Raw genomic sequence first — 16,099 nt, 5'->3', positions numbered from 1 at the left:
GGGAGGGAGCCCGCTGGTCTGAGAGTCGGTGAGCACAAGTTGAATCTGGCTTCCCAAGGCGGAGGCCTCTGGTCATTCAGCTGCCCTGGAGTGGGTGGGAGACAGAGGGACCCTGGCTGTGGGCGAGCTCGGCAGCCGCCTGGGAGCAGCGTGTCAGTCAGGCCAGGTCCACTCGGTTGCCGCCAGGGAGACCTCAGGCAGAGAGCGCGTGGGCAGTGGCCATTGGGGCTGCATGGCAGCAGGAGCAGGCCAGAGGCCAGGGGCCGAGGACGCTGCTGAAGGGAAGCCCTGGCTCGACCCCAGGAGCTGGAGCAGCAGTCACCATCGCCACCAAACAGTGGAGTACAGGTCCCGTTGTCCCCGGGTGGACCGTCCTGTCCCTCAGCTCATGGCTACACACACAGCCGAGAAGGGACAGTGTGAAGCATCCTGGACGGCCTCTAGAATTCGGCCAGGGTCTTCAGTAAACAAGGAGGACTCTCCTCTTCTCACCCAGGGGCCCCAGAGACTCTGAGGCACAAAAGTGGAAGCTGCGCTTTGGAGGCCGGATGGTTGGAGGCTGGCTGGGTCTCCAGCATCAGGAGGCTGTTAGAGGCCGGCAGGGCCACCTCAGTGTGCGTGGGGCCCTGTGGAAGTGGCTCACCCCTGGGGCCTGCAGGCTCCTCGTCTCACTTTGGGGTCACCCCGCTTCTCCTCGGGGGTTCCAGGGAGGAGCATTAAGTCCTCTCGGGCCTGCACTTGGCTCCCTCCTCATGGCCTCCCTCCCTCATGGCCTCCCTCCCTCATGGCCTCCCTCCCTCATGGCCTCCCTCCCATAGGGTCTCCCACAGGGCCTCCCTCCCTCATGGCCTCCCTCCTCATGGCCTCCCTCCCTCATGACCTCCCTCCCTTGTGGCCTCCCTCCCTCATGGCCTCCTTCCCTCATGGCCTCCCTCCACAGGACCTCCCTCCCTCACAGCCTCCCTCTTTGTTCTTTCTTCTCATTCTCTGGATTCAGGGCCTACCCAGTTAATCCAGGAGAGGGTCACCTCAAGACTCTGGACTATCACATCTACAAAGGCCCTTTTCCCAAACGTGGTCCCAGATACCAAGGACCTGACACATCTTGGGGGAGGGTGTTCCCACTGCAGCCTCCAGCGGAGGCTCTTTGGAGTGCAGGACTGGCACTGTGGCCTGGCTGAGGCGCCATGGCACAAACGCGGGGTGCTAGTCAAGTCTCGGGTGACGGGTGGAGTCCAGGACGTGGGAATCCTCAGGGAGCGGGGCCGGAGGGCCTCACCCAGATCCTTACAAGCCCCGTGGACCCGGGTGTCAGGAGGCCCTGGGTGACCCTGCCTGGGTCCTCCTGAGGTGGGGACAGTTCAGGCAGGACACGGGAGGCCCAGGCGCCTCGCCCTCCGCTCTCAGAGGACCCAGAGGCTCTGTGTGCTCAACCACCACCGCCCGCCACATGTGGGCCCTGCTGTCACTGCCCATGATGGGCAGGTCACAGTGGAGGCACTTCCTCCCCTTGACCAGGGCAGAGGGGCCCTGGGCAAGGAGTCAGCTGAGAGCCAGGTCCAGAGCCAGGTCCAGATGGAGCCCCCCGGGTGGGTCAGGAGGCTGGGGAGAGGGTGGCCTGGGGGTGGCCCTGCAGGGGTGGAGACAGCCTGGCGAGGTCCCAGGGGGCTGGGAGGGTGGATGGGCAGCTCCTCCCTTCTCCCCGGGGACCGCAGTCTGCACTTGGGCTGCCGGCTCTCGGCCTCCCACCTCCTCCCAGACGGCAGAGGCTGGCCTCCAGCCTCCGTGCCCAGGAGCTGATCCCTAGGATCACCAGCGGGCGCCATGCCGGTGCTGCTGGGGGGCCCCGAGTAACGCAGAGGTGATGGGCCAGGTCGCAGGACCCTGGGGGTGTGGGCAGGTGAGCAGGAGGGTGACCAGACCAGAGGGGGGAGCTGGGCAGGTGGCACAGGAAGCGTCCCTGGCAGGTGGGTCGGAACTGCCCGAGTCCTGAGTGGACTCTAAGCTGGGGACGTGGTCCAGGTGGCTGCTGACCAGAGAGCCAGGCAGGAGAGTGGGATGCCCTCAGAGGAGGGTCTGCCTGAGGCCCTCTGTGGTCAGAGTCTGGATGTCCACAGAGGGCCAGGAGCACAGCCCACCCACCTGTCTACAGCACTAAAAGGAAGAATCATAAACATGAAAAATGAGAAAAGAAAAGAAATTTAAGAATTACAAATAGAAAAATCTATATAATTGACACAGAAATTCAAGAGCTCATTCTTTTAAACAAGATCAATAAACCTGACAAATCACTAGCTCTCCCTATTTTAATTGTGTATTTAACTTAATAATTAATATCAGTTCTAATGATCAAAATGCTGAAAGTATTCATGATTACTGAAAATAGACAAACAAAAAGAGCAACATTTATTATAAATTGTAATATTGCTATGGATTTAATAAAATCACAAGTTGCCAAAATGAATCTCTCTGGCAGTCAGAATATCATTTTATCTTTTTTATAATGTGAGATAGAATCTTTTAATTATTTTCCAAAATGAGTAGGATGAGAATTGGCAAAAAAAAATTAATGGTCTGCTGTGAAAACAGGTTTAACTTACCCCATTAAAGAACAAATATCCCATCTGAGAAAAAAATAACATAAAAGATTTATCCAGGGGTATTGGCAATCTTGTAGCAGTCAGCTTCTGCTGGGTTGTGCTGAGTAAGAAACGAGCCCAAGATTTCAGCGGCCACAGCTCTCTCCTTTCTTGCCTGTGTCCCACGTGGCCACAGTTCTGCTCTAGATGTCTTCATAGTCCAGGAGCTGGGCTGCAGGGGCCCCTCTCTGTGGCACGTGTCTTCAGCCAAGAGGACACGGGAACGGGAGGAAAAGCTCCTTGGGGTACAGGGAGGGCAGAGTTCCCAACAGTAATGTCCTCTGCCTCAGTGAGTCCTGAGTGACTTGGCTCCTGGAAAGCATTCGGGTCACATTTACGGGAACCCACATGCCCGGTCCTCCAGAGACCTCTGCCCGCCAGCTCCCGCTGCTGCGGCTCTCCAGGGTGTGCGGGCAGAGCCACCTGACCTGCTCTCCATGACGCCCTTGGCTTGTCCAGTCCTTCTCAGCAGCCATGAGAGGGTGTGAGCAGCAGGTCAGTGAGCAAGTCACCGTCATCCCCGTCGCGTCCCAGGCAGCTGAGGCCGGTGGCTGAGGGGCAGTCCCTGGACTGGCCTTAGCACAGGCTCCCTCTGGGGAGGGTCTTGGCTCTTCCCTGAAGGCTGGGGGGAGGGCTGAGGGCTCAGACGGGCTCCAGGGCAGGGCCCTTTGGTGGGGCCTCTGCTGAGTCACGGGTCCTCCCTGAGGAGCGAGGTCTCGGCCGGGTCTGAGCAGGCTCTCAGGAGGGTCCACCCCAGTCCTGCAGCCCATGGCCGCTCTGCCCTCTGCCGTCCAGCCTTGGTGGGCGGCTGGGGCCTCCTGTCTCTGTCCCCCCTGCAGTCTTGCCTAGTGAGGAACAGGGCCTCCCGGCTCTGAGAGGTCAGCCGAGTGCCCCCAGCATCGGGGAGGGGAGGGGCAGTGAGAGAGAGGAGGAGGCCAGGTGAGGGACGCACACGGGGACACACATGCCCGGGACCCCCTGGGCGGGTCCAGCCTGTTTACTCCCGGGAAACCTTTTCATCCAGTGAACCCCATCTGCAGGGACGCGCAGGTGACCGGCCCTGGCGAGAGACACAGGTGGTCTTTAGAGGAGGGAGCAGGCCCATGTCTGGTCACTCTTCCACACCACGCGGCGCAGGCGGCGGAGGGAGAGGCAGCTCGTCAGGTGGAGGGAGAAGGGAAGGGGTCCGCACCACAGGGTCAGCCTGGGCCTCCTCTCAAGGCGGGTGGCTCCCCGGAACTGGCGAGCTCTCCCACCTGGAAGCACCTCACTCGGGATTCTCCTGGGTGAGTGGACGCCTCGACCCTCAGGGGAGCTCGGGCGGTGTCCCCTGCAGGCCGCTGCCGTGTGAGAGTGTCCGTTGCAGGCTCCGGGGTGTCCTAACTCCAGGATCTGGGCTGGTGGCCTCATGGGCGGTCAGTCTGGCCTCAGCCTGATGACGGAGTTGGCTTCCTGGGGTCTGACACCTCTGAGCCCTGCAGCCATGTCCAGGGCGTCCAGCTGGCAGAGGGCCTGCTGTGGGACCTCTCGGCTGCCGCCGTCTCATGAGTGGATTTCCTAGGAGACCCCCGCGTACTTACACGCCCCACTGTCTCCCCGAGAACCCTGGCCAGCACCCTGCCACAGCCGGTCTTCCTTGCTGCTCTCGGAGCTCGTGGGACACACTCCTGGCTTGTCACTGCCATCTCTGAGCCTCCGCCATCAGCCCTCCCCCTTAGTGACTCCGCAGTCCTCTCCTGGTCCTGCCGCCTCGGGCCCTGGGTGCCTGTGCTCAGGCGCTGGGCTGTGTTGGCCAAGCGCCCACTCTGCTGGGTGGCCTCCTCCCTCCCGGGGCCGGGCCCGGCAGCGGCACAGTGACGGGAGAGGGCAGGTCTGTGGTGCAGAGGCCTCTGTGTCCTCTAACTTCCTCGCGAGGAGCAGGGGCTCTTCCTGGCTCCAGGGTCCCCACGTTTCCCAGTGCACCGACCTGGCGTCCTCACTCCACCTCTGGGGCCCTGCCCTTGGCTGAGAATGGAGGGTCAGCCTGCCCGAGCCCAGAGGTGCAGCAGGTTCTGGGGTGGTCCAGCCGGAGGCCTGGGTAGGGGGATCCGAGAGGGGCAAGGAGGGCGGAGGGAGGGAGCAGGGACACTGAACCTGCCTGGCCCCAGTCACCAAGTCTCATAAAATCCAAAGACAAGAGACCCTGGAGCAGACGGGGGCTGAGGGAAGTGGGCAGCACAGGAAGAGCCCCTGGACGGGTGCCCGAGGACTCCCTGAGGGTCGACAGAGAGGCCCGAGTGGCCACAGCACAGGGAAGCACACAGCGGCCTGTCACCTGGGAGTGACACATTCCCTCCAGGCAATGACAGCCCGGGGATGAAAGATGGCTGGTATGACGCGTCTGAGGCTGGAATCAGTGACGGCCACGGGGCCACAGGGACTCCAGAGCTCTGCAATTCCTTCATCCAACAGAGGTGACCAAACTGAGGCCACGGTGCACGGCCTTAAGAGGGACCAGGGAGCCAGAGGGAGGCGTAAACCTGCAGGCGGAGGTGAGCCCCTTTAAACAAGAAGTAGCGAAGCCAGCGCCCAAAACGAAGAGTCACCCAGGCAGAGCGCGGAGGGTGTTTGGAGCGGACCCAGGACACACTCCCCAGCCCAGCGCTGCCCAGACTTTGGACCTCAGCATGTTTTGTGGTGGGGCCACCCACAAATGGTAGGGTGCTCAGTAGTGTCGCTGGTCTCCACCCTGGAGATGCTGGGCCACTGCCCGGCAGCCCGGGGGGACACGGCCCCTCCACTGAGGATGGGCACCTGGGGTTAGCAAAGATGAGGGGCCCACCAGGTGGCTCTGGGCAGCTCTCTGACAATCCTGTCCACCCGGAGGGCCTCCTGTAGGATGTAAGTCGGCCGGACATCCTCGGAGACAGGCAGCACGTGCTCAGAAAGCTGCAGAGAGATTCCAGGTTCAGAATTAGTGTTTGGGAATATGGCAATACGCAGGGCCTGGGGGCGGGGGTCTGTGGGGGGGAGAGAGGAGGAGAGAGAGGGGGAGAGAGAGGGAGAGAGAGAGGGAGGGAGAGAGGGAGAGAGAGAGAGGGAGAGAGAGAGAGGAAGAGAGAGAGCAAGAGAGCAAGAGAGCGAGGGGGAGAGGGAGAGGGAGAGAGAGAGGGAGAGAGAGGGAGAGAGAGAAGGAGAGAGAGAGAGAGAGAGAGAGAGAGAAGGAGAGAGAGAAGGAGAGAGAGAAGGAGAGAGAGCGAGGGAGAGAGAGAGGGAGAGAGAGAGGGAGGGGGAGAGAGAGGGGGGAGAGAGAGAGAGAGAGAGAGAGAGAGGGAGAGAGAGAGTGAGGGGGAGAGGGGGGGAGAGAGAGAGGGAGGGGGAGAGAGAGGGGGGAGAGAGAGAGAGAGAGAGAGAGAGAGGGAGAGAGAGAGTGAGGGGGAGAGGGGGGGAGAGAGAGAGGGAGGGGGAGAGAGAGAGGGGGGAGAGAGAGAGAGAGAGGGAGAGAGAGAGAGAGAAAGAGAGAGAGAGGGGGGAGAGAGCGAGGGGGAGAGAGAGAGCGCGGGAGCAGGACAGAGGCCGCACAGGACTCTGAGTCCCTTTTCCAGCGGAGGGACCTGGCGTTTGGAAACAGGCACCTGAAAGAGGAGTCCAGTGAATGATGAAAGCAGAACCTCTGATCACAGGAGTCTAGGATGGGTACATCTCAGGGAAAAAGCCTACACTGTCACCTAATTGGGTGAAAGGGGGTAGCTCAAGGAGCCATCGGAGTCGCTGAGCAGAAGGGCTGCCCTTGCCCACTCTGCAGGGGGCTGTGACCCCTGAGTTCCCTGGTCACCAAGCAGCCCCTGGGGTCTCGGCCGCGGTGTGACTGCCTGCTTCCCGCTCTGGCGGGGGTGCGGAGGTGTCTGTGGAGCTGCCTCGGGGCCAGGCGTCCCAGCCGCTGTGTCCTGGGAGGCCCTCCGCCCTCCCAGCCTGGGTGTCCAGGCCTGCGGAAGCCCACACCTGGGAAGGGCTCTTCTGCCTGTGTACAGGGAAGCTGGGCCGGGCATCCTCTTTCGTCCTGCTCCTCATCCCAGGCTGTCCATGCCTCTGGCCAGAGCGCGTCCGGCGGTCACCCAGCCCCTGCGGGCACCTCTGTGCAGTCGCTGATGCCAATGTCAGGTCTGTTCTCCCTTCTCCAAGGCAGACTTGTTTACTGAGAGTGGCTCTGGCCCTGAAGGAGCAGCTCCCCATCTGGCGGGGGTCCGGTCCAGGCTCCTGTCCTGGTGTGATGGTGGAAGTGCCCTCGTGGTCAGCAGGCCTGGTCTGCACGAGCCCCTGGGCTCTGCTCACAGGCGGTCTGCGCTGCGGGGTCCTGGTCAGGCCGTCTGAGGCGCTTGGTCCTTTGGAGCCTCGTGCCATGGGGACAGTGTAGGGCCACTGGGCAGGACCCTAAGGCCACATGGAGTTGTCTTCTAAGAGATCATTGGAAGGGCAGGTCCTTTCTGGAGGACTCAGAAACTTTCCCCTGTCCTCCCGCCCTGGGGCTCCCCTGGGCTCTGCAGGACCCCTCCCTTTTCCTTCAGCTCCAACACCCCTCCTGTCCTCTCACCGTGTGGCAGGGCCCTTGTGTGGTGGCCGTGCAGCTGCTCCTGGAGGCACGAGTCGGTCTGAGGCTCCATCCTCCTGCACGGAGGCCTCTGGTGCCCGCTGGGGCCAAGGGTGCAGAGATGGGATGGGGAGGGGGCTCTTGCCTGGAGGCTAAGAGACGGGGGTCTGGAGCAGGAGAGGCTGGGGACCTCACTGGAGCTCAGGGTGGCTTCCAGGACAAGGAGTCACGGACAGTGCAGGAAGTGGCCAGGTGCCGCCTGCATGGGAGTGAGGCGGGGGCCGGCTGCAGAGGTCAGGCCGATGTGAGCGGGTTAGGCCGACTCGGCCATGGAGCCCCGGGCCTCTGGCACCGAGCTCCGCCTTCCTGGCCCCAGGCCACCAAGGAAGGTCTTCTCCAGAGCCACAATGACCCTCCAGAAGTGCTAGACCTGGGTGGCAGGTACCGGGAAGGCAGCCACAGGTGCAGCCTGGGCTGTTGCAGCTAGGAGAGGAGGCACAAGGGTCCCTGCCGCCCTGAGGAGCGCCCACAGAGTGGACCCCGAGGTGTGAGTGTGAGGAGAGGCCAGGCCCCAGGAGGAGGCCACGGCTGTTTCCCCAGCACTTGCAGGGAGGTGGCCACCGTCACTTGTGTGTGGCAGAGACTTGGGAGGGCGGCAGGCAGGGTGGGCTCCACCGTGGAGCAGAGGATGCCGGGTGCCCTGGGGGCCTGGGGGGCAGCGGGCGGGCTCTGGAAGCCGGGCCTCCCAGGCGAGGGGAGGGGAGTGTTTTCTTTCCCTGGTGGGTTCCAAGTTGGAAGTGGGACAAAAGTCCGGGCGGCTGGCAGGTATGAATGTGCCTCGGGCCAGTTGTTGCAGAAGTCATCATTTTTCTTCCCCGGCTGTCTGTGGGGATCGCCATCTGACTTGCCTCCCAGGCTGGCTGCAGCAGTGGGGGTCAGAGCTCTGTGTGCAGCCCGCGCTGGCCAGCGTCCACTTGTGTTTTCAGCCTCTGAAGTAAAGTGGGGGCGCGTGGGGACTCAAGGGACCCCTCCCAGAGCAGCCCCCGGGTTCCGGCACCTGAGGCTGGAGGACCCGCTGGAGAGCAGCCGGTGGGGGCTGGTCAGTGGCCGGATGGAGACTTCCTCGCCCTGGGTCCCAGGTGGCCACATACCAGGGAGGCTCGGGGAGTGTGCAGACACACAGGGGCCGTGTCCAAGGAGAGGCATCTGGCCAAGCCCTTCTGGGGCCCTGGGCTCCATGAGAACTGTTTTATTGAGACGAATGTTATGTAGTGGATTGAGAAATGGCCATCGCTACAAAAACAAGCAGGAAACTTCCAGAGAACAAATACGGCAGAGGGAAGTGCCGGATCCAAGGAGGACAAGTGCTGAGCTTGTGGGAAACCGTGGATCAATGTTTGGACCAACCAGCCAGAGGAGGGGGGCTGGGCGGGCCCTGGTGCCAGGGCGGGGGGCGGCCGGATGGCGGGTCTCACGGCATTTCAAGTGCAAGATATCCTTTGATTAATTTCTCTGGACTTCACCAGAGTTACACCAGCAACTCCCCGAACCCTCATTAGGGGAAGAGGCGGACAGTGACTCATGCTGGACTGCGCCCAGCTGAGGAGCCTCCCAGCCCTCCCGCGGTGGGAATCGCCTCTGACCGGGCAGCTCTGGCGGGAGGTCGGCGGATGATGGACAGGGCTCTGAGCCGTGCGCACACACACACCCACCACAGGCACACAGGGTCGGAGTGGGTGTTCCCGAGAAGAGCTGGCAGGGACCTCTGGCGGCCCATCTCCCCACAAGATGGCCCTCAGGCCCTCAGGGACTTGGATTCTCAGGAAAACTGCGGGCTCTTGTGCTGCGGGAGCTTCCGGGCACCCAGCTCAGCCACCACCCAGGTTGAAGTCACTCATCCCCCTGGACCCAAACGTGCAGGGCCACTGTGGCTAAATGGAGCTGCGCTCGACCTTTGCTTTTGGAGGGGGACCGAGGGTGGTGGCTGCTGTCAGATGCTGGAGAAGTGGAGGAGGGAGACGCCTGACCTGGACGCAGAGCAAGCAGGAGGAGGTACCTCCTCGCCTCCCATGACCAGGAGGGACAGTCCGTCCTGGTGTGCTGGACTCCAGGACTGCAGAGGTGACTGCCATGTGCAGGGCCACCCAGGACCACAGCTTGGGGCTTCTTGGAGAGTCCAGTTCTGGGTTCTGAGTCAGGGGCAGCAGGTTTCTCTCATTGTCTCGTGTGGTCAGGGACAGGCGTTGCATGGTTGGGGACAGGCATGGTGGCTGAGCTCTGAGGACGGACTTGCTGGCGTGCACAGGAGTTCCCAGCCCTCCCACTGGGTGACATCAAACACCACAGGGCACAGGCAGTCACCTGAGCCGTGTCCTTGTGGAAGGGTGTGCACACAGGTAAGACCTGCTGACTGCTGAGGCGGAACAAACGTCCTCCGCCAAGCCAGCCCAGGGCTCAGGGACGGCTGAAGCTCTCCAAGCTGGGGAGGTGCACCTGCAGAGCGCCCCTGTGCGGCGGGCTCTTCCCCAGGACTGGCAGCTCAGGATGGCACCATGAAACAACGGTCTTGCCACACACGCCCGTCGACTCAGCACTTGGCTGACACCTACTGTGTGTCGCACCTCCCTGGGGACTGGAGGGCCAGCAGGGAGCCCTGCAGACCTTGTCCAGACCTTGACCAGACCGTGGCAGGGCTTGAGTGACAATCGGCAGAGATGGACAAACAAAAAGAGAAAGGAACTCCAACGTCAGCCCGTCCTGGGGTCTCATGGAGGACCAGGCTGAAGAAGCTCAAGACACTGGCAAACTCAGGTGCCGGCACTGGGTTCCCAACTGGGAAGGAGCAAGGTTTCCGAGGCTTTCCAAATCCTGAGACCTCCATGGCCCACTCAGAGGGAGGCCAGGAGCTGGTCACAGCCCTTCCGGTGCCACTGGGCCCTGGGCACCCTCGTCTGTCACTGTCCTTCCTGATCACAGCGTGCCGACCGCCTCTCTCATGCCCGTGAGCATCCTCTTTACATAATTAGATTTGCAAGTGTTTTTGCTCGCTTTAAATTGAAACTCTGATTCCGAGGTAACTGGGGATTCACATGCAGTTGTAAGAAATAACGCGCCTTTGCCCGCGTCCCCCAGTGCCATGTCTTAGGAAGCTGAAGCTGGAATCGCAGCCGGAGCTGAGCTTGTGCAGCCCCCAGCAGCTCGGCAGACCCACCCTGAAGGGCACCCTGCTTCCCTCGCACTGAGCCTCCTCTGTCGTTTCTGGACTGTTCGTTTGGGATGATGATATGCAGACCGAACCTCGCAGCCTGCCGTCTCCTGGAACTGGAGATCTGCACACACCAGTGTGCACTCCCAAGCTCCTTCTCCTCAGGAGGTGGCATCTTGGGACACAGGCAGTTGGTTCCTCTCTCCACCCTGTAATCCAAATCTCGGTCCTTTCCCGCTTTTGGCTTGATGATTGCAGCTGCTGTGAGGCAGGAGAGACGCTGGGTTTTCTCCTCTCCAGGAGGCACGCGCACAGGGGCATGGCAGGTGGTGGAGTAGCCAGAGCCTCACAGACCCAGAAACGTGCAGGGGACAAGGTCCTCCTCACGCCGTCCCCCGGGGCTTGTCCTGCTGGTAGCAGTACTCTGACGAGCGAGGGGACGCTCAGCTGTGTTTAAACTTCTCCCTGGTGGCTGATGAGGCTGGCATGGCTCCGTACACTCAACGGCACTCTGTAGACTTTCCCCTGTAAGATGGCCACTCACTTTCGTCCTTTTCTATTTGAATTGTCTGATTCTTTTGTACTGTTGAGTATGGAACGTTCTTTACATATATTCTAAAAAGCAAATTCTTTTGTCAGACGTGTGGTTGCAGATATCTTCTCCCAGCTGTAATTTGTTTTTTCAACCTCTTAACATGGTTTAGAGAGTGAAAGTTTTTAAGTCCCCACGAAGTCCAATTAGCAATTTTTCCTTTGATGCAGCGCCTCGTTAGTGTCAAGCTAAGACCTCTGCCCAGCTCTAAAGCTGAAGATTGTCTCTTTTCCCCCCTAAAAACTGTAGATCTAAGCTTTCCACCTAAGTCCGTGGTCCATTTGGAGCAGCTGTTTGTGAGGAGGGGGACACGGGTGGTGGCCCGGCTCTGCCTCCTGGGCCCACCTGTGCCACTTCATGGATAGGCAGCTTTTCCTCCTTGAAGTGGGCTCACACCTTGGTGACAAGTCACCTGGGCATGGTTTGTGGGAGTCTGCGTTTGTTCTCTGTCCTGTCCACTGGTCTGTGGGGCTTGCCAGGATCACACAGTTTTGGTTGCTGCAGTCACACAGCAAGTCTTGCAACTGGCTGTACCCATCTCTTCCACTCTACCCTTCTTTTGTAAAATGTTTTAGCTATTGGTAGCTTTGCTTTTCCATATGAATTTTAGGATAACATTGTCTATCTATAAAAGAAAATCTTGCTGGGGTTTTTATTGGAATTGTCTTAAACCTGTATATTTATTGAGGAAGAACTGACATTTTTACTCTGTTGAACTTCTCAATCCATGAACATGGTATGACCCTCGTTGATTTGGATCTCCTTTGATCACGTTCCTCTACAGTGTGATTTCTAGTATATAACTCCTGTATATGTTTTGTTAGATTTAAACCTAGTAGTTTCAATTTTTTGAGAAATTGTAAATAGTATTGCATTTTTAAAAAATATTTTTTAGTTTTTGATGGACCTTTATTTTATTTATTTGTATGTGGTGCTGAGAATCGAACCCAGTGCCTCACACATGCGAGGCAAATGTGCTACCACTGAGCGCCAGCCCCAGTCCTAGTATTGCACTTTTAATTTTAGTGCCACGAGTTCATTGCTAGCACATAGAAATACACTTGATTTTTGTATTCATCTTGTATCTGGGAAAGTTGCTAAGTTCATTGTTCTAGAAATTTTTTATAGAATCCTTTGGATTTTCATTGTATACAACCTCTTCCTCTGCAAACAGAAACAGTCTTATTTTTCCTTGCCAGTGTATATATGCATTTTGTTTATTTCCTTTTCTTGACTTACGACACTGGCTGAGACTTCCAGCCATATAAGAAGTAGAAGTAGAGAGAGCGGAAATCTTGCCTCATTCCCAGCCCTGACTAGGAAGCGTCCTCTATTAAAATCAAGTGCAAAAACGGATGCGGGTTCTGTTCATGGCTTTTTATCAAGTTGAGCAACTCGTCATCTTCTCTGTTTTAGTCAACTTTGTAGCCACTGTGACCAAAAGACCTGACCAGCACCACGGTAGAGGAGGAAAAGCTTCTTTGGAGGCTCACAGTTTCGGAGGTCTCAGTGGATAGAGGCTCCACTCCTGGGGACTGGGGTGAGGCAGGACTCCATGGTGCAGAGTGTGGAGAGGGAGCAGCCCACACAAGGATCAGGAAGGAGAGAGAGGTCTCCACTTGCCAGGTACAAATTTATGGCCCCAAGCCAGCCCTTCAATGCCCGCCTCTCCATCCACCCCTTCCTGCCCTCGGGTGATGGATTCCTTGATTGGGTTAAGACTCTCCTAACCCGATGGCTTCCCTCTGAACCTCCACTTGTGGGCTTTGGGTGGACACCTGACGTCCAGCCATCATATTTTCCAAGAGTTCTGTTTTTATTAGGAATGAGTATTGAGTATTCTCCAGTGTTCGTTGTGCATCATTTGATAGGTCAATAGATTTTCAGCTTTAGCCTTTAAACTAGTGGCTTATAGTAATTGATTTTAAATCTCAAGACAGAATTGCATCCTGGAATAGATTTTACCTGGATATAGGTACAATTCTTTTTCACATATAAGTGAATATTATTTGCCAATATTTTGTTAAGGATTTTTTCATCTACATACATTTGTGAGAAATATGGGTCTTTAGCTTTTTTTTATTGTATCTTTGTTTTATTTAGTATCAGGGCAATGCTATCTTCATAAAATGAATTATTCAGTCCTGTTGTATTTTTGGAGGGGTGGGGAAAAGATGGTATGGACTTGGTATTGATTGCTACTTAAACATTTAGTACAATTCCTCAGTGAAATCATCTATGTCAGAATATTTCTGTCTTTATTTAGGGGGATAGTTTTGAATCATGGATTTAATTCCCCTGATTTTTACAGGCTAGTCAAGATATTTATTTCATATTGGGTGAGTTATGGTGTATTTGTTTTGTTTGTTTGTTTTGGAATTGGTTCATTTCATCCAGGTCAATAAATTTATGGAGAGTTGTCTCAGGGTTTCCTTATGATCTTTCTGCCAACTGTAGGACTTGTACTTATACCCCCATTTCATCGCTGAAATTAGTAATTTTTATCTTCTCTTTTTCTTTGTTAGCATTACAAAAGCTTCTCAATTTTATTGATTTTTTTCCTGAGCACTACCCTGTGTCTCACTGATTTCCTCTATTGCTTTTCTGTTTTCCGTTTCATTCTACCGGTTCTTATCCTTATTATTCTATTTCCTCTGTTTACTTTTTCTCTTCTTTTTTAGGTTCTTCAGATGTAGCTTAAATTATCGAAATGAGACTCTCCTTTTCTTAATATATGCATTTACTGTTATAAATTCCTTCTCAGCACAGCTGTAACTGTGTTCTACAAAATGTGATATGTTGTATTTTCATTTTCTCTTGGTTCATGTAGTTTTATTTTCCTGCTATTTCCTCTTTGATCTATGTGTGTCTTTTTTTTTAACCATATGATTTATTTTTATTTTTTTTAGTCATACATGGCAGCAGAATGTATTTTGACATATAATACATACATACATCAGTCATCTTGTCTATTCTATTCTGCTGCCCTTCCTATCCCTCCTACTCCTCCCCCTCCTACTCCTCTCCTCTGATCCATGTGTGTCTTATTTTAGTTTTTGAATTTCGTGTTTTTCCATGATCTATCATTGATGTCTAGATTCTGTTATGACTAGAGAACATACCTTATGTAATTTTTTTTTATTTGTTGAGTTTGTTTTATGGCCCATGATGTAGTACACATTGACATATGTTCTATTGGAACTTCAAAAAATGTTTATTTTGTGTACATGTATGAATAGGTAACAACAAATTCTACCATTATGTGCAATTATGTCGCATCAATGAAAAATAATTAAAAATATGTATTTTGCTGTTATTGGGTAGACTGTTCCAATGTTGATGGGATCCTATTGCCTGATGGTACTTGAGCTCTTCTACATCTTTGATGTTATTTTGTCTAGTTGTCGTATCAATTATTGATTGGGAGCCTGAAATTCTCAACTAAAATTGTGAATTTGTCTATTTATTTTATAAGTTCCATTAGCTTTTGCTTCACATATTTTGGAACTCTGTAGTTTGTTATATACATACTTAAGATAGCTATATAGTTGGGTCATGTTCGTTTGCTCGTTTGTTTTTAAATCTCAACATGGTAATTTCTGTTTTAATTGGTAATTTAGACCATTTACATTTAATATGATTATTAATGAATTAGGATTTCAATGTTCCTTTTTCTTTTCTTTTTTTTTTGTCTTTTTGTGGGTTATTTGAACATTTTTTAGAATTCCATTTTTGTTTTGTTTTCACTGAAGTGATGCAAATTCTGTGTACAAACCTGAATTAGATTGTCTGGTGTTTAGAACTTCTCACAGGTGAGTTTTCTTCTGTAGTCTGCTCAGCATTATGGTCTGCTCCTTAAAATCCCCTGAGTGTGGCAAAGGAACATGGTGGGGAATTTTGATCTCAGATCAGTGCGTAGCAAGTCTCTTATTAGACTTTCTGTCTTGAGAGGTCTCTGTGCCCTGCAGGGACCTCTCACAGCTGCTGCAGTTCACATTTGCTGGACCTTCAAATGCCCTTGTGGCACATACTTTGTTTTTTCTCTTGAACCCATTTGTCTTTATATTTCATCCAGTTGATTTCTTACTATTTCATTTGCTCTTCACTTTTTTAAAAGAAGATCTATTTTTTTTTCAGAGTTTTTATTTGTTTTCAGCAAGTGTTTGCCATGTTTGTGGAAATAAAAGTTTCAAATGCTTTGCTTTATTCTCCCTCAGGACAGAGTCTGAGACAAAGTTTTTATATGTACAGCTCACTTTGGAATGAGGGAATAAAGGATTAGCACTGTCCAGTGCAGAGGGAAGGAGGGAAAGATAATCCGAGGTCCATTGCTGAGCTGGTCACCATGGTGGACAGAGGGGCCGTTTTGCCGAGGGCCTTCTGAGCAGTCATGGAGAGTGGGCTCACAAGTGTCTTACTCTCTAGAACGTGAAAGAGGCATATTTATCGCCAACGAGTTGCTCCAGGGTACATGAACCCCCTTGCGCTCTCGCCTGTGGGTGTGCCCAGAACTGGTGGGTGAAGCCCATGACGCATGGCCAGGGCGCCTGGCAGAGGGTGGGAACTACTGGACACCGCGTGAGGTACAACCAGGACACGCTGCACACTGCTCGCTGCTCACAACAACTGAAGCAAAGAGGTGGGTCAGGGGGCCGTGAGAGACCCTGCCCACGTCTGGACATAGCCACTGCTTAGGGTTTGGGTGCTCCCCCCAAATTCATGTCAATGGTGTCTGGGGGAGTGTTCTTTGGAGGTGACTAGGACTGGACGAGGCCACGGGTGGGCTCTGGGATGGAGTGGACGAGGCCACGGGGCAGGCTCTGGGATGGAGTGGACGAGGCCACGGGTGGACTCTGGGATAGACTGGATGAGTCCACGGGTGGGCTCTGGGATAGACTGGATGAGGCCACAGGCGGGCTCTGGGATGGAGTGGACGAGGCCACGGGTGGGCTCTGGGATGCCTGTGGTGGCTTCGTAAGAACAGGAGGAGAGGCCTGACATAGCACGCCATGTGGAGAGCCACGTCACCCCCCAGGAAGGCCGCCCTGGCCAGGTGTGGACCTGACACACCAGAGCCAGGACTTCCCAGCTCCTGT

This window comes from Ictidomys tridecemlineatus, chromosome 7 (genome assembly GCF_052094955.1).
Source record: "Ictidomys tridecemlineatus isolate mIctTri1 chromosome 7, mIctTri1.hap1, whole genome shotgun sequence".
Taxonomy (NCBI): domain Eukaryota; kingdom Metazoa; phylum Chordata; class Mammalia; order Rodentia; family Sciuridae; genus Ictidomys; species Ictidomys tridecemlineatus.
This window is presented reverse-complemented; position numbering follows the sequence as displayed.